Source organism: Podarcis liolepis (assembly GCF_965112155.1).
Source record: "Podarcis liolepis genome assembly, chromosome: 11".
Classification (NCBI taxonomy): Eukaryota; Metazoa; Chordata; class Lepidosauria; order Squamata; family Lacertidae; genus Podarcis; species Podarcis liolepis.
In genome coordinates this window covers 4519935-4543170 of record NC_139565.1, presented here as the reverse complement: position 1 = coordinate 4543170, position 23236 = coordinate 4519935, and the positions used below count along the sequence as shown (strand labels likewise).

General features: G+C 42.0%; 1 long non-coding RNA gene across 1 annotated transcript in view; it reads left to right on the top strand.

Moving 5' to 3' along the window:
* The window catches only part of LOC310688515, a 699093-nt gene extending 676114 nt beyond the window's left edge, over window positions 1-22979 (top strand). The window contains exons 2-5 of the long non-coding RNA XR_014516995.1: window positions 17743-17971; window positions 18081-19449; window positions 20947-21437; window positions 22181-22979. This is a non-coding gene — a long non-coding RNA (uncharacterized lncRNA). The remainder of the gene's footprint in view (window positions 1-17742; window positions 17972-18080; window positions 19450-20946; window positions 21438-22180) is intronic.
* Window positions 22980-23236: the final 257 nt, after the last annotated feature.

Genomic DNA, 23236 nt, shown 5'->3' with positions numbered 1-23236 from the left:
ATCTTCCTGTTTTATCTCCATTTTTTGTTCTGCAAACCAGATGTGTGTTACAGAGTCACAATTAAATTAAAACATGCAAGGGCTTATATATTGTGTTTCTTTCTATTATCTATTCGGTTTTCTTTGAAGAGTAGTTTACAGCACCTGTCAGCATGAATACATATGTAAATAACATCCTCTGGGATGAATTCATCTGAAAATAATCTTTAAATATTTTGTGAGTTCTGGGAAATTCAGTAAGATGTTGATCTGTGTTACAAATTCAGCCACAGTTTGTACATTTGCCTCACTTTCTCTGTTACTCAATGTGTGTTTTCCCCTCCTGAAATTGATCTATATTAAATATATAAAAAAACCTCCATTGAATGGGAAAAGCCCTTGGCTTGGATTCGGTGGAAGCCTTCTTGCATAAGGCTTATGGAAATGGAAGTAGAAGATTGTTTTCTCTAATTTCCTTTCTACACTATCCAATGCTACCTCCCACACTGATCAGAAGGGTCCCCCAACCCCTGAGAGTATATCTGAAATGGACAGGGGTCTGTAAAGAGAAGGGGCACCAGAGACCTGTGAGTGTCCTATTCTGTAAGCAGAACTCCATGCAGGAACATTTGGATCCAAGTAATGTTTGTTAGTTTTCCCCACTTTCTCTTCCTCACTTTCTCCTCCTGCTATCTTGGGATAAAGGAAAGGTGGTGGGTTTTTTGTTTGTTTTTAATCCACCTGCATCAGAAACCATCATAGTGCAGCCAGTAGAGTGTCATTGCCCACAATAATCCAAACTCTACTCAATTCCAGACTAGATTATTACAATGTGTTCTTTGAGAAGTTCAGAAACTTCAGCTGGTTCAGCTGCCAGACTCTATTGGGGGTTAGGTAGTTGGCTAACATGGCTATTATTTTAGCTGCACTCATTACCAGTGTGTTTCCAGGCTCAATTTAAAATGCTGATTTGACCTTAAAGGCCCTAAATAGTTTGCACCCAAGCTACTAATTGAATTGCCTACACCTATACTATCCTGCCTGCACCTTAAGACCAGCTTCAGATGCTCACCAGGTGTGCCCACCCCTAGGTTGGTAACATAAGTGGTCATAAGAAAGAGGGCCTTTTGTATAGTGGCCCCATGCCTATAGAATTTCCTCCCAATTAGACCTACATCACATCTCTATGCTGCAGGCTTTGATACTTGCTAACTGGCTGATGGTCTGCTTCAATTATGTTCTCTCTGGTTCTGTATTATTTCATTGTTTTATGTTAATTTGTATTGTTTTACCTTTGGGTTTGCTTTGGACATGCACTTGATCAGAAAAGTGAGCTAAAATGTTTTAAATCAAGAATTTTCTTGCCTAAGTAGCCAACACAAAGAACCAATGGTTTAGCCCTTTACCCCCTGCTTCAGTTCCAATCTGGAATGCCTGCCTCCCCAAGAGCATGCAACTGGAAATGAAAAAGCTCCCACTGCAGCAAATGGGAGTTTCCCCCAGCCCCCAACTGCAAATTGCAGGCACAGAGGCCCATTCTGAACTGGGATCACACCAGGGCACAGAAAATGAAATACGTACCGTATTTTTTGCTCTATAAGACTTTTTCCCTCCTAAAAAGTAAGGGGGAATGTGTGTGCGTCTTATGGAGCGAATGCAGGCTGCGCAGCTATCCCAGAAGCCAGAACAGCCAGAGGGATTGCTGCTTTCACTGTGCAGCAATCCCTCTTGTTGTTCTGGCTTTTGAGATTCAGAATATATTTTTTTTCTTGTTTTCCTCCTCCAAAAACTAGGTGCGTCTTGTGGTCTGGTGTATCTTATAGAGCGAAAAATACGGTACATCCTCAGCTCTCAATCCTGGATGGGCCCATCGTGAAGGGGATTTCTGTCATGTGGATGTAACTTTGCCCTCAGACACAGGCAAAAAGATGGTCTTGGAGTGAAACACAGAAGCTATACTGTACTGGATTTCAATATCCAGTCTGGAATTTTGGCAGAGCAAAATTCTGTTCACCAAAACTCAGGGGAGAGGTCCTTCCAACTCTGATATTCCACAAGATATTTTCAGAAACAATGGAGTGGGGAGGAGCGTTCATTCATCTTTGAATTTCTCAGGCTCTTGCTACAGGCTTCAATGGGTCTTTAAAAGTTTTGTGTTTTTTTAAGGATTCCCCCTCTTTTGAAAATGCTTCTTGCCTCGCTGCTGCTAGCTGGAATAAAACTTTTTCTTTGTTATGTTGTTGATTATATCTCAGCTCTCTCAGGAGCCATAAAAGAGACAGATGATTACCACTTCATTCCTAAGTGTTCGGCAAATTTTTAAGTGATATTACAGTAACAAAAGTGTCCCTGTCAGTCATTACTGAAGGGTTTGAGGCTTGTGGCAGGAAATGTAGGCTGTGAAAATTACACATAAATGCTCAGATAAAGAAAAAAAATATGGGAAAATTTTTCTCTGCTCTTCTTCCAACAAGTATTGCACCTCACAAAAACTGGCATGATGAATTAAAATATTAAACAGAGGTTAGCTGAAAGCATTAAATCTGGCAGCCATAATCTGCATTGTTAATGCCTTTCTAAGAGCCAATCACATGACCACCAGGGCTACCAGCCACCATGTTTATTGAGCTCAAGGTTATCAGAGCCATGATGAATAACGAGAATGAAAGAATTTGGTTTGCTCAAAGGATACCTAAGGAGGCCAGCATCTCAGCTAAGAATGATTGGTCCAAAGAGAGTGCCCTCAATGACATATTTTTACCTCTTCTTCTTTACCTCAAGACAGAAAGATATAATACAGGTCATTAGAAATGCCCAACAGATTCCTTCAAAATGTCAGCATGCAGTGGCATACATTCCTTTGGCATACAGCAAAAGAAAACTAACAATCGCCTTTGGTCACTTTGTTTTTAAGATGTACACATCTGTTTGCAGAGAGGACACACAGAGACACAGTAAAATCCCAGCACTGTGCTGTTGGAGTGTGTGTGTGTGTGTTAATTTTAGAAGGGGGGAAAAAGAACAAAATGGCCCGTCTTGTTTAACACTCATTCAGACTTCTCTAGCTGTATGATGGGCTTTCCACAACAGCTACATAAAGTGCCAATTGAAACCAGCCTTGTCATATATACTGCTAGAAAATACGAATAGTGCTAAATACTTTAAAGTGAATCAATTTTCAGTGAAAGTGTTTTAACCTTCTTTTAGGTCAAGAAATAGCAATTTTCTAGGCTCACAGTAACTTCAGAATTAGTCCTGAGAGGCGGGTGTGCGCTGCATACCTCATTGGAGCCATGAAATTTGTTGAAAATGCTATAGCTTTGGAAGGTTTTCAGAGTTTCCTTGTATTTTAGGAATATTGCCTCAACTTTTTAGCCCAAAGGCCAGACATGACACTGCGACAGGTTTGATGCATCTTTATCTCTTTAAACTTTTTTTTTATTTTGTTTTTGCAAATACCAGCCACAAGTGAGCCTGATTCAGATTGGGTCTTTGACCCTTTCCCTGCCCTGTATTTTCCAAATACAAACCTTCCCAAAGCTGCTATTTGTCTCAGTAGGAATAAGATAGAGATGCAGTCACACATTTCTGTCACCATCATGTCTACTTCAGCCCTAAGTTGTGCTTAGAGCTTCTCAATCCATTAAGAACAACCCACAGTTTGTCATTTTATTTGTCAGTAAGAGGCTAATCTGAAAGAGAGCCCTGTGAGGTGGGTTAGGCTGGGTGGCAGCAACTTGCCCAAGGTCACCCAGTGAGATTCAGGGCCAGGTTCTAATCTGACATTCTAACAACCATACCACCTGTGTCTTTGCTGCCAGGACGCCCTTCCCATCCCCTGAAAATTGCTGAAATAACCCCTGCCTCAACCTCACAACAATAAAATTTCAGCTCAGTCCTAAAATGTTCTGTAGATGTGGATAATTGTTGTTTGTCACTCTGGATCCCATCCTTAGAGGATTCAGTCTCTTGGGCCCCACTGAAGAAGATTATTGACATATGACATTCAGTCTTACTAGCAGCATCTAGATTCTAGAAAATACTATAGCCTTCTGGGACGCGGGTGGCGCTGTGGGTTAAACCACAGAGCCTGGGACTTGCTGATCAGAAGGTTGGCTGTTCGAATCCCCGTGACGGAGTGAGCTCCCGTTGCTTGGTCCCTGCTGCTGCCAAACTTGCAGTTTGAAAGCACGTCAAAAGTGCAAGTAGATAAATAGGTACCGCTCCAGCGGGAAGGTAAATGGCGTTTCCGTGCACTGCTCTGGTTCACCAGAAGCGGCTTAGTCATGCTGTCCACATGACCCGGAAGCTGTACACCAGCTCCCTCAGCCAATGAAACGAGATGAGCACTGAACCCAGAGTTGGTCACGACTGCACCTAATGGTCAGGCGTCCCTTTACCTTTATCTTACTACAGCCTTCTACAAGCATCATTCACACAAAGAGGGCAAGCATGGTAACCATGTGTCAGGGACTGGCTGGATGAGGAAGAGTGGCAGGAGCTGCCCGCCCAAGAGCCCCCCAGGGAGGACACAGAAGAAGACCTAGATCCCAGATCTTGATGGGGAGATACTGAAGAGAAATCTAGGGAAGGGATGAGGCGGGAGGTGCTAGAAGCAGGAGGTTTGAATGATCAAGGAGAAGGAAGGCCTTCCAAGACAAGGTTGGAGGCTGAGAGTCACAGTGTGAGTGCAGACGCAGACAGAGAGGAGTCAGAGGTTGCCCCTGCTACCCAGAAGCAGGGTGGTCCCAGTCCTGCTGGCTCTCCTTTCCCTCTGACACCCCACTCAAGGAGTGTCCCACAGACAGGCCCAGAGGAGGAGCCCACCCCCTTGATGTAGCCTTTCTCTGCTTGGGAGGGATCAAGAGTGAGAAGCTAGAGGGGGAAGAGCAGGGCCAGTGGTCACTTTCAGCAACGTCTCAGCTGGATTAAGATGAACCTGAGGACTCCACTGTGTTGTTATTTTCTGTTACTAAAAAGCTCCATGCCTCCCGTGCTTTCCTGTCCTGTGGATGACCTGGGCTCCCTTAACAGTTCCTTGGCACAATGTCTTTAGTCCTGACCACAAATTAGATGGGCCCATCACCATGGTAGGCCATGACTTGAGAAGCAAAAAGCCTACTCTGTGCATGGAGTCTTCCTATGCAATTTAGAAACCTGGTTAATTAGAGTTCCAAATGGCTTGGGGAGAAAAGGCTCCCAGCTACAGAAATTATGGCCTAGCAGGAGAAGATGATGTCAGGAGTATCATTCTCTCTCGTGCTGCAGAATGTGTGACTACTAGATCACATGCTCCGTGTGTTGACATTCCATTCTTTGGAAGTGTGGGAATGGAAGGAACTGTATGCCACTTCCGTCTTCTTTGTTCTGTTTCTGTTGCTGTACTCTCTCAGAGGAGGAGAGACACACCATGATTGCTCTGTTCTTTATTTTGATCCTGTAAATAAATCACTAAACCCAGATGCGACATATCCTCAGTCTCAGCTTCCGCTAAACTCTGCTGCTTGCTTGAACGTCCGGAGGGGTGGACGCTGTGCTATGCTGTGCTATGTGTTCCGGACCGGTCCTGGGAGAAGACCGTCTCCCACCCAGAAGCAGCAACAGACACGTCATTTTAGGGGTGGGACTACACTCATGGGCCTGCTGCCTCTTTCACCACAATGGCCCTATTCATGCAAGAAACACCTGGAGAGGGCTTATAAAATAAACATGTTAACAGTGTGCCTTCTTTTTTAAAAAAAGCAAACAGCCTTGCCTATTTGTACTCAGCTGGGTGGCTGTGTATGAATTGCATTTAGTGGCTTCGATTCGATCACATTTTTAAGGGAGGGAAAACTCAGACAGATCTCTCAGTGGACTGCTTAGTTGTTTGTTGGTGCTTCCTTGAAGGCTGGTGTGATTCTTCCACTTCTGACTGAGGGACACAGCCGCTGATAGATTTGTTGGAAGTAAAGATGAAAAAAGTTATTTACGTGGAATGATGACTTGAATCCTCTTTCAAGTTTTCGTTTTTTTTATGGCATAGCTCATAAAAGTTGTAATGCAATGGGAAGGCAATGCAGGGGCGGGAAGGAACAGAATGCTATAATCTCTGCAGCTTCTTTCTTGCTAAGCTTCTTAGGAGGCAGCCAATTCAAAATAGATTGAATAGCTGATAGACCTATCTCACTGCTTTTTATTTACAGTATGTATTAATTATTATTATTTCACTAAAGTGGTACCTCGGTTCTTGAACCGCTCTGTTGCTGAACATTTTGGCTCCTGCACATCAAAAACCCAGAAATAAATGCTCCAGCTTTTTAATGTTCCTCAGAAGACGAACATCCGATGTGGCTTGCAATGAGTGCAAGAACCAGTCGGAAGCCACACCTCGGTTTTCAAACATTTCAGAAGCCAAACGGGCTTCCAGAATGGATTATGTTCGAGAACCGAGGTACCATTATATTTCTCTCTGAAAGTCAGAGTCACCAGATGCTCATTCCTACCAACATTACTTGTGTTTGCAACATGTTTAGGGAATATCCATGGAACCCAACCCTTCATGGTGCGCCAAGAGCTTTATCCCCATTTATTGTAGGCAGAGGACCGGAGTGGCTTTCCACTGATAGGATGGATAACCATATTACTGAGCTGAACTGGTTTTTGACACAAAATAATAGGCTAAAGAAACATAAACTTTGCAAAAGCTTGCTGTCTCTCTGAATTTGACCAAAAAGCCCCATTCAGGAGGATGGAGAGACTGCAAACTATGAATCTGCTGTTTAAGGTAGAGCAGAGGAACTTAGTTCAGCCAGCCCTGGTGTACCTCTCAAATAGCCAAGAGGTAGGATTTAAGGCTGCTTGTTTTAAAGGGCTCTGTGCAACGCAGCCCCAGGGTTAGAAGGGTAATCAGTGCAACCTGTGACACTCCATCCAGCTCATGATACACATGGAGACGCTCAGCTAGTTTCTTCATTAACTACCCAATTAACCTAAGAGGGAGTCTACAATGATCCTACTGACATACTTTATATTCAGAAATCACACTTACTTTACAGACCAAAGTACAAGTTTTGGATTTTACTTATTCGGACATCACTGATCAGGCTCTTAGATCAAGGCTGCTTTTTTAAAAAAACAAAACAAAACAGTTTAATGCTCCTATTTTTCAGAAGAAAAATGCACATTAAGCTAAAGATATGGGGGATTTATTTGGAAATATCAGACTTAAACATCTTGTTATACTGTGAAATGGAAAGAGATGGATGCTTTGAATAGCAAATTCAGAGCTGTACTTCAGTAGTGCAAGGCCCTTTCACTTCAATAGAATTTCTGTTTGCAGAGCACCTGAGGACTGGGGCTTTGCTGTGCCTGTCTGTTTGTGATAAAGCATAAAGCCAAGGATGGTTCCTTTAATGTGATTCCATCTTCTTTAAAGAATTTCCCATGTGCAGACAGTCACTTTCATAATATTCATGTTATGCTGTGCATTTAATACAGTTCTGATAAAATGGACTGAATAAGAGAGTTTGGATAGCCATTCTAATGATGCATTGTTCTTCATTTTACAACCTATATCATAGAATCCAGGGCATTTCACACATGACACTAAAAGCACAGCTGAGTCTCTCACTCACAATATGACCCTATGTGTAAATGTTGTGAAGGCAAGGCAAAAAGTAGTGAAGAGTCATTCTAGCCAATACAGGTATTACATCTTAATTACGTGAGTGGGAAATGCATACACACAGTCATTTTTTTTTAAAAAAAACCCAATTCTGCACACACCTGCAGAGTTTGGAGATACTATATTAAAGTCAAATCCTGGGCTGCAAGACATGACCACATCAGTGCCTCACTTATGTATACATGCTAAGATCACAGGCACACCACAAGAAGTGTCTACAAAGTAGGACAACCTGAGCAAGGAAGTTATAGGAATTCCATAGGAACAGCCTACACCTTGTTTAACTGATCTGGGTTGGGAAACTCCTTCCTGATTTTCACCATGAGCAAAATCCATTCAATGAAACCTCCCAAGGGAAATGATTGCAAGTAACAAGTTCACACTGCTCAAAATGACATTTCCAATTATGGGAGTCCTTGATGGGAAAACAAAAACTCCAGTGGCTGGAGCCGCAGGGGTCTGTCCTGGGCCCGTTGTTGTTCAACATCTTTATAAATGACTTGGATGAAGGAATTGAGGGGATGCTCGTCAAATTTGCAGATGACACCAAACTGGGAAGGGTAGCTAGTGCAACAGAAGGCAGAATCAGAATTCCAAATGACCTTAACAGATTGGAGAGCTGGGCACAAGCTAACAAAATGAATTTCTTAGGGACAAATGTAAGGTTCTGCACTTAGACGGGAAGAACCAGATGCAGAAATATAGGATGGGGGGCACCTGGCTTACTAGCAGTACATGTGAAAGGGATCTAGGGGTCTTGGTGAACCAAAAGCTTAAGATGAGTCAACAGTGTGATACAGCAACAAACAAAGCTAATGCTATTCTAGGCTGCATCAACAGAAGTATAGTGTCCAGATCAAGGGAAGTAATAGTACCACTCTGTTCTGCCTTGGCCATGCCACACCTGGAATACTGTGTCCAATTCTGGTCACCACAATTTAAGGAGGATTGTGGAAGATGGAGCAAGCTTGTTTTCTCCTGCTCTGGAGGGTAGGACTCAAACCAATGGCTTCAAGTTACAAGTAATGAGATTCCAACTAAACATCAGGAAAAACGTTCCAATAGTAAGAGCTGTTTGACAGTGGAACGGTCTGCCTCGGAAGGTTGTGGACTCTCTTTCATTGGACATTTTTAAGCAGAGGTTGGATGGCCATCGGTCATGGATGCTTTAGCTGAGATTCCTGCATTGCAGGGGGTTGGGCTAGATGACCCTTGGGGGTCCCTTCCAACTCTACAATGTTATGATTCTGCTCTTTTAATCCTATTGCTTGTGGTCAGGCAGCCACATGTTTTGAGCAACTTGTGCCTGTAGTAACAAAGACGGGCCAAGCGGCAAACCTCTAACTTCAGGGTGAATGCAACCCTATTTGGCACAAGATGAATACCATTTGCTTGGGCAAAAAACCCTATCTACTCACAGTACTTTCATCTTGTCTGGATCGCCCTTCATCTAGTCCACTATCATGGGCAGACATCAGTATAGCATTTGCTCCATCTACATTTGGTAAGAACAAGACATAGAGTTAGATGTCATCTTCATATTGATGGTCTTCCATGCCAGACATCTAGCAGATGTTAAATGCCAAGCAAGCAAGGAAAATTTGCAAAATACTTTATGTATGTTACTATAATTAGCAATTCGAAAGCACTCCAGTGCAAGTAGATAAATCGGTACCACTGTGGTGAGAAGGTAAACAGTGTTTCTGTGCGCTCTGGCTTCAGTCACAGTGTCCTGTTGCGCCAAAATCGGTTTAGTCCTGCTGGCAACTTGACCCAGAAAACTGTGGACAAACGCTGGCTCCCTCAGCCTGAAAGCGAGATGAGCGCCACAACCCCAGTCGCATTTGACTGGACTTAACTGTCCAGGGGTCCTTTACCTTTTACCTTTACATGAGTGGATTTATTTTTTGGTGGTGGGGGGAGGTTGCTTTGCCCCCGCCAAGAAACATCATAGGAATACTAATAGATATTACAATATCCACTATATTGTGGAAGTTGGTTTAATACATTGGCACCAGTGCATCACTTTTTCCCATCAGAAGAAAATTGACTGTTATGGTTTTAGCTAGATTATACTCTCGCTTTTTTTCTTACCTCTTTTACAAAATTTAAGTCTGTGATGTTCTCATCAAGGGAAATGATGATAGAGTTACAGCAGCCCTGTGATTAAATTTACTCTGCAGCAACCTGTATATAATTTACAGCAAACCACTTCTTTTCTTTGTTTGACTGTATAACCTGCAGGGAACATGTTGCGGGAGTCTGTGTACCACTGTTTAAAGACTTCAGGAAAAGATGGATGCACAGCAGACTTGTCATGTTAAGCAATCTGGAATTTTGAAAAGCAATAATTAGAAAGACATTAGATGACGCTCCTGGCCTTTGACACCCGAGAGATATATTTTCAGGACCCACTGTTTTTTATATTGAATTTTAAAGTGCTGTAACCCACCCTGGACCCAATTCAAAGTGCTGGTTTTGACCTATAAAGCCTTAAATGGCTCAGGACCGCAATACCTCAAGGACCGCCTCTTTCCATATGAACCTATCCAAACCCTGATATCATCTTCCGAGGCCCTCATTTGTGCGCTGCCTCCTCAAGAGGTCTGGAGGGTGGCAACACAAGAACAGGACTTCTCTGCAGTGGCTCCCTGACTATGGAATGTTCTCCCCAGGGAAGTTCGCCTGGCACCTTCATTATAGAATTTTAGGCGCCAGGTGAAAACATTCCTTTTTAACCAGGCCTTTGGTGGATCTTATTAACATCCAACACCCTTTTAGTATGTGGTTCTTTTTGGAGGGGGGGTGTTATTGGGTTATTGTTTTTTGTTTGATTTTATATGTTGTGGTCTTGTTTGTGAACTGCCCTGAGACCTCCGGGTAGAGGGCGGTGTATAAATTGAATACATATTAATAAATTATTATTATTATTATTATGAAAGGTGGGTAAGAAATCATCAACATTATCTAAACTTCAGGCAAAAGCCCTTCTCATAGACCAATTCACAACAAATAAAGACATTTTTGTTTTGTTTCTTGCACATGCTTTGGGTGGTTTGCACCATCGCATTCAGACCTCAGACTGGGATATCATAGAACTGAATTCTACTCCCAATCATCATCATCTGCCTGCCACAGTATATCCAGGCAGAGCACCCCTGTTATGTTGCAGGCTGAAACATCTGCTCCAGGAAACATTGCAATTGAGGGATGGATGAAGATAGCAACTGGTGTCGGATGGTGAAACAGTACTTTTAAAAGTGTTGTTCCGTGTGTGTGTGTGTGTGTGTGTGTGTGTGTGTGTGTACGTGTACTGCCTCAGGCAGTCAAATATATTGAGCAGGCACTATATCTAGGTACATAAGCATTAAGCTCAAGCTCTCTTTCAGACATCTAGATTTCTCTGGGGAGTATCCAAGGACACATGAATGGATTTCCACTCATGCAATGGAACTTCCCCTTCCTCTCGTCACCTCTGCAGCCCCTTGCCCCTGCCATATCTGCTCTGGTGAATCCCCCCAACAGACTGGAGCAGATTTTGGAGGCATTCAAGAAACAGGGATTTCATTCTGCCAGTGGTATTTGTTCTGTTTGTGCTGGATTTTCATTATATGACAACTCTCAGTGATCCACATACCTGAAGTCACACAGCCCATGTAGAAAATTAATACCTCAACTAACTTATTCCAAAAATGAGTTTCAGCTAAAAAATGTTGTGTTTTAAACAGTCTTCACTTTAATAGAGACCTTAGCACTTAACCGTATACTTAAACTCCATTAACTACTTCAAAGAGACTTACCGTATTTTTCGCCCCATAGGGCGCACCTAGTTTTTTTTTGGGGGGGGGAATAAAGGGGGAAAAATATTTTTTCCCCCAGGCGCGAGCCAGCCCCCAGAACAGGCTGCTATCCGCAGGGATGCAGGCAGCTCTCCACAAGCTTAGGAGCCTGCAGGAGTTCCCGCCAGGCTCCCACGGCTTGTGCAGAGCTGCGTGAAGCCCGAAGCCTGGGGCGCGCTGAGCTCATTGCGCCCCAGGCTTCAGGATGCAGGCAGCTCTCCGCAAGCCATGGGAGCCCGGCGGGAACTCCCGCAGGCTCCCAAGGCTTGTGGATAGCTTCCTGAAGCCTGCATTCGCCCCATAGGACGCGCACACATTTCCCCTTCATTTTTGGAAGGGAAAAAGTGCGTCCTATAGGGCGAAAAATACGGTAATTGCATCTAATTTTCTCTGGAGTTCTGCCCAATCATAGTGATCCAATGAGGAAGCAACAAGTACACAAACATAACCTTCTGACTGTTCAATATAGAATGGGAAAGAATCATAGGATGGAGACAAAGTCTGGTGTAAGTAGCTTCAACATGCATTTTCTGCGGCAGGCATTTATCTGCAAACCACTTTTGATAGAATATATGGCTGTCTTCACCCTTAGGCACTTGCAGGCTTCCTGTTGCCAAGAGAAGCCCAGTACCACCCACTGGGTTCTGAATTTTGATTAGTGTGTTTTGGATCAGGTTGCTAATCTCTAAACTCCCAGACTCTGAGGAACAGAATAATGCTTTCTGCTGTTTTAACATCAGCCCAAAGCATGTTATTGTCTGTGCACTTACAAAATCCAGAACAATGGTAACTGTAAAAAGCATATCCTTTCCGTAAGTTTCAAGGTGCATCTCTTGCCTGTTGCATGGAAGATTTGATTATGGTTTTTGAATAGTAAAAAGGTTCTTTAGGCCCTGAGCAAAACCTGGGGGGGGGGGCAGTTTGCATTGTTTAACTGTGGGCTTTTCCTCCCAGGTTTGAAGAGCTCCAAGTAAAAACAGAAATCTTGTTCATAAGGTTCCCCACGTTTGCATTATGCTATGCTATTATATTCATGGAATTTTGTTATTGTTGCTTAACTTTTCACAAAATCATTAGGCTGAAGCACCACTCTTCAATTTTTCTAAATAGTGGCGTTTGACCCAGCATCTAGTTTAATCCAGCTTCCACTTTGGAACATATTTCCTTACAAGTGGCAAGTCTCTAATAGGGTCACATTGATTGGTCGCCAGGCCCATTATATGTTACCTTGTACAACAATAAGGGCAATTTCAAATGGCATTCAATCAAAAAAGCAGAAGGGTTATTAAGCAAGGTTTGGTCCTGTAGATCTTTCCTGTTTTTAGGGAAGTAAAATATGGTATGGCATTTTGATGATTAAAATTATAGATGAAAACATTTCTACTGACATCAGGAGCCTGGAAAATTTAACATGTGGCAATCCAAGCCTCATTACATATGAGCATCCATCGACACCACCTATGATTCATTTCATTTATTACACTTAACATACAAGGAGATCAAAGCAATAAACGTTGTTCTTCTTCCTCCTACATTTTACCCTCACAACAACCCTGGCAGGTAGGTCAGGCTGAGACTCCTACCCTCCCACCCGGTTCCCTCAGCCGCCCCCTGGCTACCCAGACCCCCCCCCCCTTCCCCAAGCGCACTCAATCAGGCAGCTCTGGCAGTTGCAGCCCCTCGCATCTGCTGGTGCTCGTGGAGTTTAGTAAATACGGCACGTACCATAAATACTGAGACAAAAGTGCAACACACAGGCTGGAGAGCTGGAGCTGCAGCTACAGTGGAGTTACACTGAGATGACAGGAGCAGCTGCCATTACACAGCTTGCCTCACTCTTTGATGTTTAAATATACGGTACTAAATATGCCAGTGTTTTGAGTATTTAGTAAAATATCAGAGTTGTTCTGTTTGGTGTTTAAAATATTTATTTCTTAATTTTGGGCTCAAAAAAATAGGGGTCGTCTTATACATGGGGGCGTCTTAAACACGGAAAAATACGGTCAAAAACAAGGATTTGTTTAGCGCTGTCATGTGATTAAATGTCTTAGTTGATTAATAATGAGTGGATTAAGGCATTTATTAAAATAGCTCTGAAGCCAAAAGCATACTTGGTTTTACGATGATGCGCAGGCATCTTCTAGAAGAAGCACTCCAGACTATGTGAGAGAAAAAGAAGAGAGCCTCGTTTAAGGGTGTCTGTCATCAGAAGTTTGTATTAATTACTTTTTTTAAGATTATGAGCTGAATATACAGGGCCACACAATGAGACTTTCACTTCCTCTCTTCCCTCCTGCAGGGGGATGAATTGAAAATGATCATTATCGGCGTCACATGATTAACTTTTGTTGCTCATATCTAGATTTGATCAGTTAATTGAAACAATGAAAGAACTGCTCTACATAAGAAACAAAATTGACTGCACATTATTAACATGCAGTAATATTGTGAAATATCTAAATCTTTGATGTTTGCTTAATGGACCATATTCACATTTTGTTTTACTGTTTATGCCAAAATACACATCTATTAAGGAGCAAAAAAATATTGTCAAGTATGGTGTGTGGAAAGAATTATTATGCAGAGCTGCTCACACAACACTGGCCCTGTCCTCTAGCGGTTTTGATGTTGCAAAAAAATCATAATTCCCTGGTTTGGAATACAAGTTTGTCCAACTCCTAATGCTCTGCTATATTACCAGTTGAGTGCCATTTCCCCAGTAAGTTCTTCTGTGGACTACAGCTCAGAATGTTAAATGAGATTCTAAGGATGCACTGTGAATAGTCAACAAAAAGCCAGCTACTTCGTAGGTATATTAATTCTTTAATTACTCTCAATGCAAAGAGATTGTTCTTCTTGATTGTTGTGAACTATACAATCAGGCCATTCAACTACTCAGCCTTGTATTTAGTGAATATATTCTCCTTTTCATGCCAGTGTATTATTGTGCTTCCCCCCACTCAGATCTAAAGTATGGTTACGAAAAAAAATTCAATGAATCTGGGGACACTTTTTTTTTTAAGCTGAGTAGCAACAGGGAGTCAGTAGTGGGGATGGTGAGGCAAAAGACCCTGGGCCCAAGCACACACGCTTATTGTATAAATGTGCAAAGCCCTTCTTTTGCACCCTGTGAAATATAAATGTGCAGTGTTTTTAAAATACTGGGCAATGGCCACCCACCTGTGACTCACAGCGTCCCCTGATCTCCTGCCCCCTTCCCCCTTTGTTTTGACTGATCGGGGGAGGCTTGGGACAAAAGATGTGCAATAGTTCTAGACCGTGTGGATTACAGGCAACTGCCCATTTGCATGGGGGTTGCGTTCTGGGTCTTTGTGCCTGTTGGCAGACCCTGTTCCCCCCACCGCCCGCCCATTTCCAGTTCCCTCCCCCTTTCTCCTCCCTCAGGAGTCCTGCCCCATGAGTTCCTCTGAGCATGAACAGAAAGCTGTCTTGGGACTATTGGGGACTCTTCCCAGGAAAGGGGGGTGAGAGGGTTTCACTGTGTTCCCAGTTATGTTTCAATCTCTTGTTCTGGCATGGTTCCTGGACAGAAAGCAAGTTGCAATGTGGTTCTTTAGCAAGGCCAGAAGGCATGAGAAAGGCCTGAGAAACAATGGACTGTTCTCTACCTTTGTTACAGCAGAGCGGAATGTTTCTGATGCTTAGCTGCTGAGAAAATGATTTTGAAAAGCTTTGAGAAGCTTTGAGCCTGCTTTGGAGGGGGGTGACTTTGGGCCTAGGTGAGGACATCAGTATCTGTCTAAAAAGTGTTAGGAGAGGCAATAATTTTAAAATCAAACGGAAACAGAAAGAAAATAGAAGACCAAAGCAGAATTAATCCTAATCAAAGAGGGACAGTCAATTGTGGACAAAAGATGGACTTGCGAGAAAGTCCCCAAAAGAAAGCTTAGCCAAGCAAAATCTAAACTGAAAACTCAGAAAAATACCAAAATGAAGATTTTAAGGATAATCACAAAAACAAAACAAAAACACCACGTGACAACTGGAGAAGCCAAGAGAAGATGAAGGAATTTGAATCAAGTTTTGCTTACTTTTCAAATGAATTAATCTTCGGATGTAAAAAGGAGCACATGAAAGCACATAGATGGATATGAAGTTTGCTTAAAGCACAGTGAAAAATAGGTAGGGGAAATGCAAAGTTTTTCTTTTAAAAGGCAACAAGAGAAGCCATCCGATGTTAGGAAAAGTGTGAGGTTTTCATTGCTGAAGCTAGAAAAGCCAAGATTGGGAAGACTTTAGCACAGGAAAGACTTAGAAGCAAGAAGTGTTGGTGGATGAAGGCTGATGAAGTGTAGCTGGTAGCACAAAAACTGAAAGCCCTCTGCAATGTTCTTAGTAATACTTTGATAATAAGTTTTTTACTGAAGCCAAGAAAATGAGAGATGAGAAGGGAGGGATTTTGGGAGAATTGCAGGCATACTTACTTCTTGTCTCTTGCTAGAAAGTCTGGAAAGTCCTTGTGTGTACCACCTTCCTGAGGTTATAAGTTTTTTGTTTTTCATCTAGCCCTGGGTGTGGCATCTAGCATCTGTAACCCCCCCTTAGAATGAGTGTGCCAAGATTTTGGTGGATAGCAAGTGCCGCAAGTAGCAGCAGCAAAATGCACTCGTCACGGGTCAGAGTATTTTAACTAATTTGAAGCTATGAGGGAATTGCAGAAGATGAGCACCAAAATATTGTTGAGTTGTGTTTTTTTGGGGTTTTTTTTGGTTTTTTTGTTTGTTCTTTGAGATGTTTCTATACCCAGAAGGTCCCAAACATGCCAGCATTTTAGGAAGATAAAAACCACAAGCAAACTGAAGGTGACTTGCCGATTCCAGTATGGAAAAGCAAAGAAGTCATTTTGAGGATGAAGCTGCTGATGGCAATGATAAGAAAGAGGTGACTTGTCCTTGGCTCCTGTGGAGGAGGAGATGCAGAGCTCTGATCAAGGAAGTAGCAACTCCAGGACCCTGCATGAAAGTGTATTATTTCTCTTAGGAAAGTTCTTCCTGGGTGACCTTGGGCCAGTCACTGCCTCTTAGCCTAGCCTACCTCACAGGGATGTTGTGAGGATGAAATAATGAGGGGAAGCATTATACCACCTGTGCAGAAAATTATCTAAGATATGGGAAATGGACCTCAAAAGGTATCAATGCAAAAGGGCAGGCAAAACTATAACCAGTATGTAATGTGGCTGTGATAGCATAACTCTCTCATTACAGCCTACAGGTCAAACTCGGAAAATTAGAATATCGTGGAAAAGTTCGTTTATTTCAGTAATTCAACATAAAAGGTGAAACTAATATATGAGATAGACGCATGACATGCAAAGCGAGATATGTCAAGCCTTTATTTGTTATAATTGTGATGATCATGGCATACAGCTGATGAAAACCCCAAATTAGCAATCTCAGAAAATTAGAATATTAAATGAAATCAGCAAAACAAGGACTGCAAATAGAGCAATATTGGACCTCTGAGAAGTAGAAGCATGCATATGTACTCAGTACTTGGTTTGGGCTCCTTTTGCATCAATTATTGCCTCAATGCAGCGTGGCATGGATGCTATCAGCCTGTGGCACTGCTGAGGTGTTATGGAAGACCAGGATGCTTCAATAGCAGCCTTCAGCTCTTCTGCATTGCTCGGTCTCATGTCTCTCATCTTTCTCTTGGCAATGCCCCATAGATTCTCTATGGGGTTCAGGTCAGGCGAGTTTGCTGACCAATCAAGCACAGTAATCCCATGGGCACTGAACCAGGTTTTGGTACTTTTGGCAGTGTGGGCAGGTGCCAAAGTCCTGCTGGAAAATGAAGTCAGCATCCCCTTATAGCTCATCTGCGGAAGGAAGCATGAAGTGCTCCAAAATCTCCTGGTAGACTGCTGCATTGACCCTGGACTTAATGAACCACAGTGGACCAACACTCATTTTTTGTACGATTGGTGGAAGGTGACTGGGGACAAAGTAGTGACTCTAGATCTCTCTGTTCTGCCCCTCTAGATTAATGGTTCCCCCAGCTTCAAATAAAATGGCGGCCAAAATGGTATTCCATGACTGAGGGACATTTAGGTGAGTATCCCTTGGTTGGTTAGGGAGAAAATCTCTATCATGTTCCGTCTGCAACTCATTGTGCTAAGATTCTTTCTGGTTGCGGTGACTGAGTTGTCAGAAGAGGCCCATTCCGTGTCACCATAATGAGGTTCACCTGCAGGCAGGCGAAGACTTCTTCTTTCATTCCTGCTCTTCTTTCCTCCAGGCTTTACAGAGTTCACTGTACCTGAAGAGAGAGTCACCTGCATTTGGACTGTGCTGCTTTAGGTAAGTTCACATTCCACCACTCAGTTCTCTTTTTTCAAGACAATCTTTTTTGTATTGGTCTTTCCTTTTCCCCATTTTCTTTTCTGCTCTCTCTTCACAGGTCTTCAAAGAGCTTCAAACCCTCAAATGAAGCCAGCTCTTCCAGCTGAGTCCCAGAAGTCATGATGGTAAGAAAAGCTGTTTTGTTTTTTAAAAAACACTCATTTTTTGTAGGATTGATGGAAGGTGACTGGGGACAAACTAGTGACTCTCGATCTCTCTTTTCTGCCCCTCTAGATTAATGGTGCCTCCAGCTTCAAATAAAAAGGTGGTCAAAATGGTATTCCATGACTGAGGGACATTTAGGTGAGTATCCCTTGGTTGGTTAGGGAGGAAATCTCTATCATGTTCCGTCTGCAACTCATTGTGTTAAGACTCTTTCAGGTTGCAGTGACTGAGTTTTCAGAAGAGGCCCATTCCGTGTCACCACAATGAGGCTCACCTGCAGATAGGAGAAAACTTCTTCTTTCGTTCCAGGTATTCTTTCCTTCAGGCTTCTCAGAGTTAACTGTACCTGAAGAGAGAGTCACCTGCATTTGGACTGTGCTGCTTTAGGTAAGTTCACATTCCACCACTCAGTTGTCTTTTTTCAAGACAATCTTTTTTGTATTGGTCTTTCCTTTTCCCCATTTTCTTTTCTGCTGGTCTCTCCACAGGTCTCTCCAAAGAGCTCTTCTTAGCATCTTAAGGTTTTCTTTTTCCTGAGAGAACATTGTGCCAATGTTCTCTCACGTTTTGCTTTCCCCCTTGTTGCATTGCTGGGAAAAAAAGCAAAAGACACTGGCGGTCGGCGGTCCTGGTTCCCAGGACGGGGTTCAAATCCCTGCGGTGTCCTCGCTTACTTCCAATGCAACTGCTATGTCTCTCTATCTCTCTATCCCTCTCTATCCCACACTGCCCAAATAACAAAATTAATTTATTTTTATATATATTTAGACTGTGTCAGGCCAACATGGCTACCTACCTGAATCTGCCCAAATAATGATTGGCTCTCTGTTTCTTAAGCCAAAGTATTAGCATGGGAGGGAGGTGACTTTAGTGACTGAGCTTGATTCTTGACTCCACCATTGCTCCAAAGGACCATTACAAGCACCACCCTCATGGCAATGTGCTGTTGCTGGGAAGATGCTCACTTGATGCATCACTGGTGTGTCTAGGTAGGCTGCATCAGGTGGCTGCTTACCCTCCTAGCTTTCCCAGTCACTGGTGTGAGAAGTCTCTCTATGGATCTTTTCTGTCTGAATTCCAGACACTACTAGAGGAGCAATTCTCCCTGCAAAGGTAACAGACAAGGTGACCTTATGGGGAAAACATGCTGTGGGGCTTGCTATGTAGGGTGGTGTTTTTGTTTTTTAACAATTCATGATCAATAGCTTACCAATCTTCCGTCAGTAAATGGTGGATCATGAAGCAAGGAGAATTGGGAGGACACCTGGGCAAGGTGTGATGCAGGTGCAGATGCAACTTTGATTACAGGTGTTTTGGCATCTTAGAAAGTTCAGTGTCTATGTTTGCTTGCTTTCAGATTGGCAGGTGCAACCAAACTATTGTGCAAGGAGGCCTCTGTTTCATGGCCAGTTGTGATGTGCTTTCTCATAACGGTTGAGTCTGAAAAACGGGTTTTCAATCTTCCCCAGTCACTTTTGATTCTTTTGTCTTGCTTTGGAGTTTGATCTTGAAACTTAGGGTTGGAGACTAAACATGCTAAAGGGAAGTATAACAAGGAGCAGGGAACAAGGAGAGGAGAAAGGAGGAGAAAGAAGTGACCTGGACAGAGGGAGAGGAGCTTCAGTAAAAAGTGATCCTAAGTGGCCAAGTTGAGTTACTACATTTAAATTTATAAAACTGGCTAAAAGAGCATCACCTGGTGGTCAAAGTTAAAAATTCAGTCAAAAGCTCATTTAAACATCAGAGAGGATTATAAGAGACTATAAGCAACAACTATGTCACAGAAAAAGAGAGCAGAGTCCACTCCAGGAGAAAGGAGGAACTCAAAACAGGGACCTTCTGGGCTGCATCAATAGGAGTATAGCATCTAGATCAAGGGAAGTAATAGTGCCACTGTATTCTGCTCTGGTCAGACCTCACCTGGAGTACTGTGTCCAGTTCTGGGCACCACAATTCAAGAAGGACACTGACAAACTGGAACGTGTTCAGAGGAGGGCAACCAAAATGGTCAAAGGCCTGGAAACGATGCCTTATGAGGAACGGCTAAGGGAGCTGAGCATGTTTATCCTGGAGAAGAGGAGGTTAAGGGGTGATATGATAGCCATGTTCAAATATATAAAAGGATGTCACATAGAGGAGGGAGAAAGGTTGTTTTCTGCTGCTCCAGAGAAGCGGACACGGAGCAATGGATCCAAACTACAAGAAAGAAGATTCCACCTAAACATTAGGAAGAACTTCCTGACAGTAAGAGCTGTTCGACAGTGGAATTTGCTGCCAAGGAGTGTGGTGGAGTCTCCTTCTTTGGAGGTCTTTAAGCAGAGGCTTGACAACCATATGTCAGGAGTGCTCTGGTGGTGTTTCCTGCTTGGCAGGGGGTTGGACTCAATGGCCCTTGTGGTCTCTTCCAACTCTATGATTCTATAAGAGCCCAAAGGTGATGTTTTAGAAATGTTTGCTAAATAAGGGAGGACATCAAAGAGAGGGAGAAGAATCTTGAGAGTAGATTGGAAAAGATGGAACAGAAAATTGACCAATCGGTGTCTGAACTGAGAGGTCAAATAAGTGAGGTTAAATCTAAAACTCAAGTTCTAGACGAGGCTGTTAAAAAGGAAAAGAAAGAAGTAAAAGAAACAAGGAGGGAGGGAGAGAAGGTAAAAGGAGATGTATCAGAGTTGGCAAGGATGCATGAGGAGACCTTGGATACCTTGGCTTATATGGAGATGAAGCAAAAGGAGATGCAGCTACACTTCTAAGGTGTCCCAGAAGAGGAGGGTGAAGTAATTTATGACAAGATGATAACAAATTGCTAATTGGCTAAAAATGAAGGAAGATGAGGTTGCTCAAACAATTGATAGTGTTTTTAGGATCAAATTTAAATCCGAAAAAGGTAAAAAAAAATCCTGGTGGCTGTTTGATTTTCTTTAATTCTAGAGAGATGAATGACTTGATTCTAAAAACTAATCAAGAAAAGAAATTGTGCATTGAGGAAAAATTTATTATAATATATAAAGAAACACCTAAAAGAATTTTGAAACAAAGAGAGCCATATAAAGGAATTACACAAACTGAGAAAGAATGGAATTAGATTTCAGCAGAAATTCCCAGAAGGGATCTCCTTCTTCTTCAAGGACAAAAAATTTAAGTTCAAGTCACCTCAGGACATAGATAAGTTTAGAAGGAAGTACTCAAAAGAGCTTGGCGGAATGGAGGACGATGTGCTGGAATTCGGACAAGGAAGTGATAATATTTAGGAATCAATAGACATATTTTATTTAAAAATTGATATGAGATGGCTCTGAAAATCATATCCTTGAATTTTAATGGACTGAACAATAAAGTAAAAAGAAATAAAATTCATCATATATTAACGAAACAGAATTTGGATATTATTTGCTTACAAGAAACACATGTGGCAAGAAAACGCAGGCGAATATTAAATAATAAAAAACTAGGCAATGAATTTATTTCTTCAGATGTAAATAAAAAAGAGTTGTTCTGTATATAAAGGATAAATATGATTCACGACAGATATTCAAGTATGAAGAGGGGAGGGTACTAGCAGCAGAAGTGTCAGCACTAGGCAAAAAACTTAATTGTGGGAATCTATGCATCTAATAAGGGGATACTGGATTTCTATAAGAACCTAGAGGAGAAGCTTTTTGAACATGGCTCAAAAAATAATTCTTTTGGGTGACTTTAATGGGGTGGTTTCATTGGAAATGGATAGAACTCAAAGAAAGAGAGATTCAAACCAAGGGAAACTACCAAAGACTTTCTTCACTTTTGTGGAGAATTATGACCTAATTGATATTTGGATATTAAAGCACCTATTAGATAAAGAGTATAGTTTCTTCTCTGAACCAAACCAAAGTTCAGGAAGAAAAGACTACTTATGGATTTCCAGAGACCTAGTTCCGAGAGCAATAAGAACTGAGATTCAACATTGAACACTCTCAGATCATAATCCCGTAATGTTGGAACTGAAAGGAAAAGGTGAGGTTTCATTTAGGTGGAGAATGAATGAAGGGTTGTTTAGAGACCAGAAAATAATTGGAAAAGACCAAAAGCCTATCACAGACTATTTTGATTTAAACTTAAATACAGAAACTGATTTAGATGAGGTTTGGGATGCCTGCAAAGCAGTAATGAGAGGTTTCTTAATACAACAGAACTCCATACAAAAGAAGGCAAGGGAGAAGAAAGAGTCAGAATATAGGTAATGTAAAGTTATGTAAAATCACAGTATTCTTTGAAAATGAAAATGCCAATAAATATTATAATAATGCATAACAGTGAGTCTGGTTTTGAAGGTCACATGGCAAGCCTGTAAATTAAAAAGATATTTTTGAAATATCTTTCAAAATATCTGTCAGCAGAGAGATTTCCAGTGCAACCCTAGGCACGTCTACTCAGGAGTAAATCCACCTGGGTTCAAAGGGACTTATTCCCAGCTAAGTGTGTGTAGGATTGTAGCCTTTATGATGCATCAGACGTGGTCTACATCTGCTTTTAAGGGGACTTTAAAATACTTGAGTAAATATAGGATGCATAGATTTTTAATAAATTTGAGGCATGAGCCGTCCAAAGGTAATACATCAAAGCCTCAAAAATGTATAGCATTGCTTGTAAAAGCATTGTAAGAGAAGGTAAGGTGAATGACAGAAAGCAGCCAATGACATGAAACTGTGGCATCCTCCAGAGCAAGAGGCCTGGAAGAGAATTTTGAAGGCAGAGATACTTCAGAGATTCTCCTCATCCACATTCTGAATGACCTGTACTTGTTTCCAAAGTAGAACCAATGCATTAAGAATTGTTCCTTTTTTTTTCTTTTTTTTTTTGCTTCCATGCGGTTTCTACGCACAACTTCCTTCAAGCTGGGAAGAAAGTTCCTCCATTTCAGTTATGTCTGTCCCACTCCATTACAGATGCATATGCGTTGTACCAATAAAATACTGCAATAATTGTTAACACTGCTGCCTGTTTTTGTGTTTTTTTAAATAGTTTTTTTCAAAAAAAAATTCATGATTTACAGAAGTACGTGCATTGTTTCTTTTTCAGGTTGGGTTTTTCTACAGAACAATTACATTTGTTGAGAGACATTAGCGTTGCATGCAGCATAAGGGGTGGTGGTAAAACTTATATTCTTTCATTTTGTGTATGGGGGGGTTGTGTCAACGTCACTTGGGTAGGTTTTCTTTCTGTTCGCTCGTTATATTTCCTTGGTA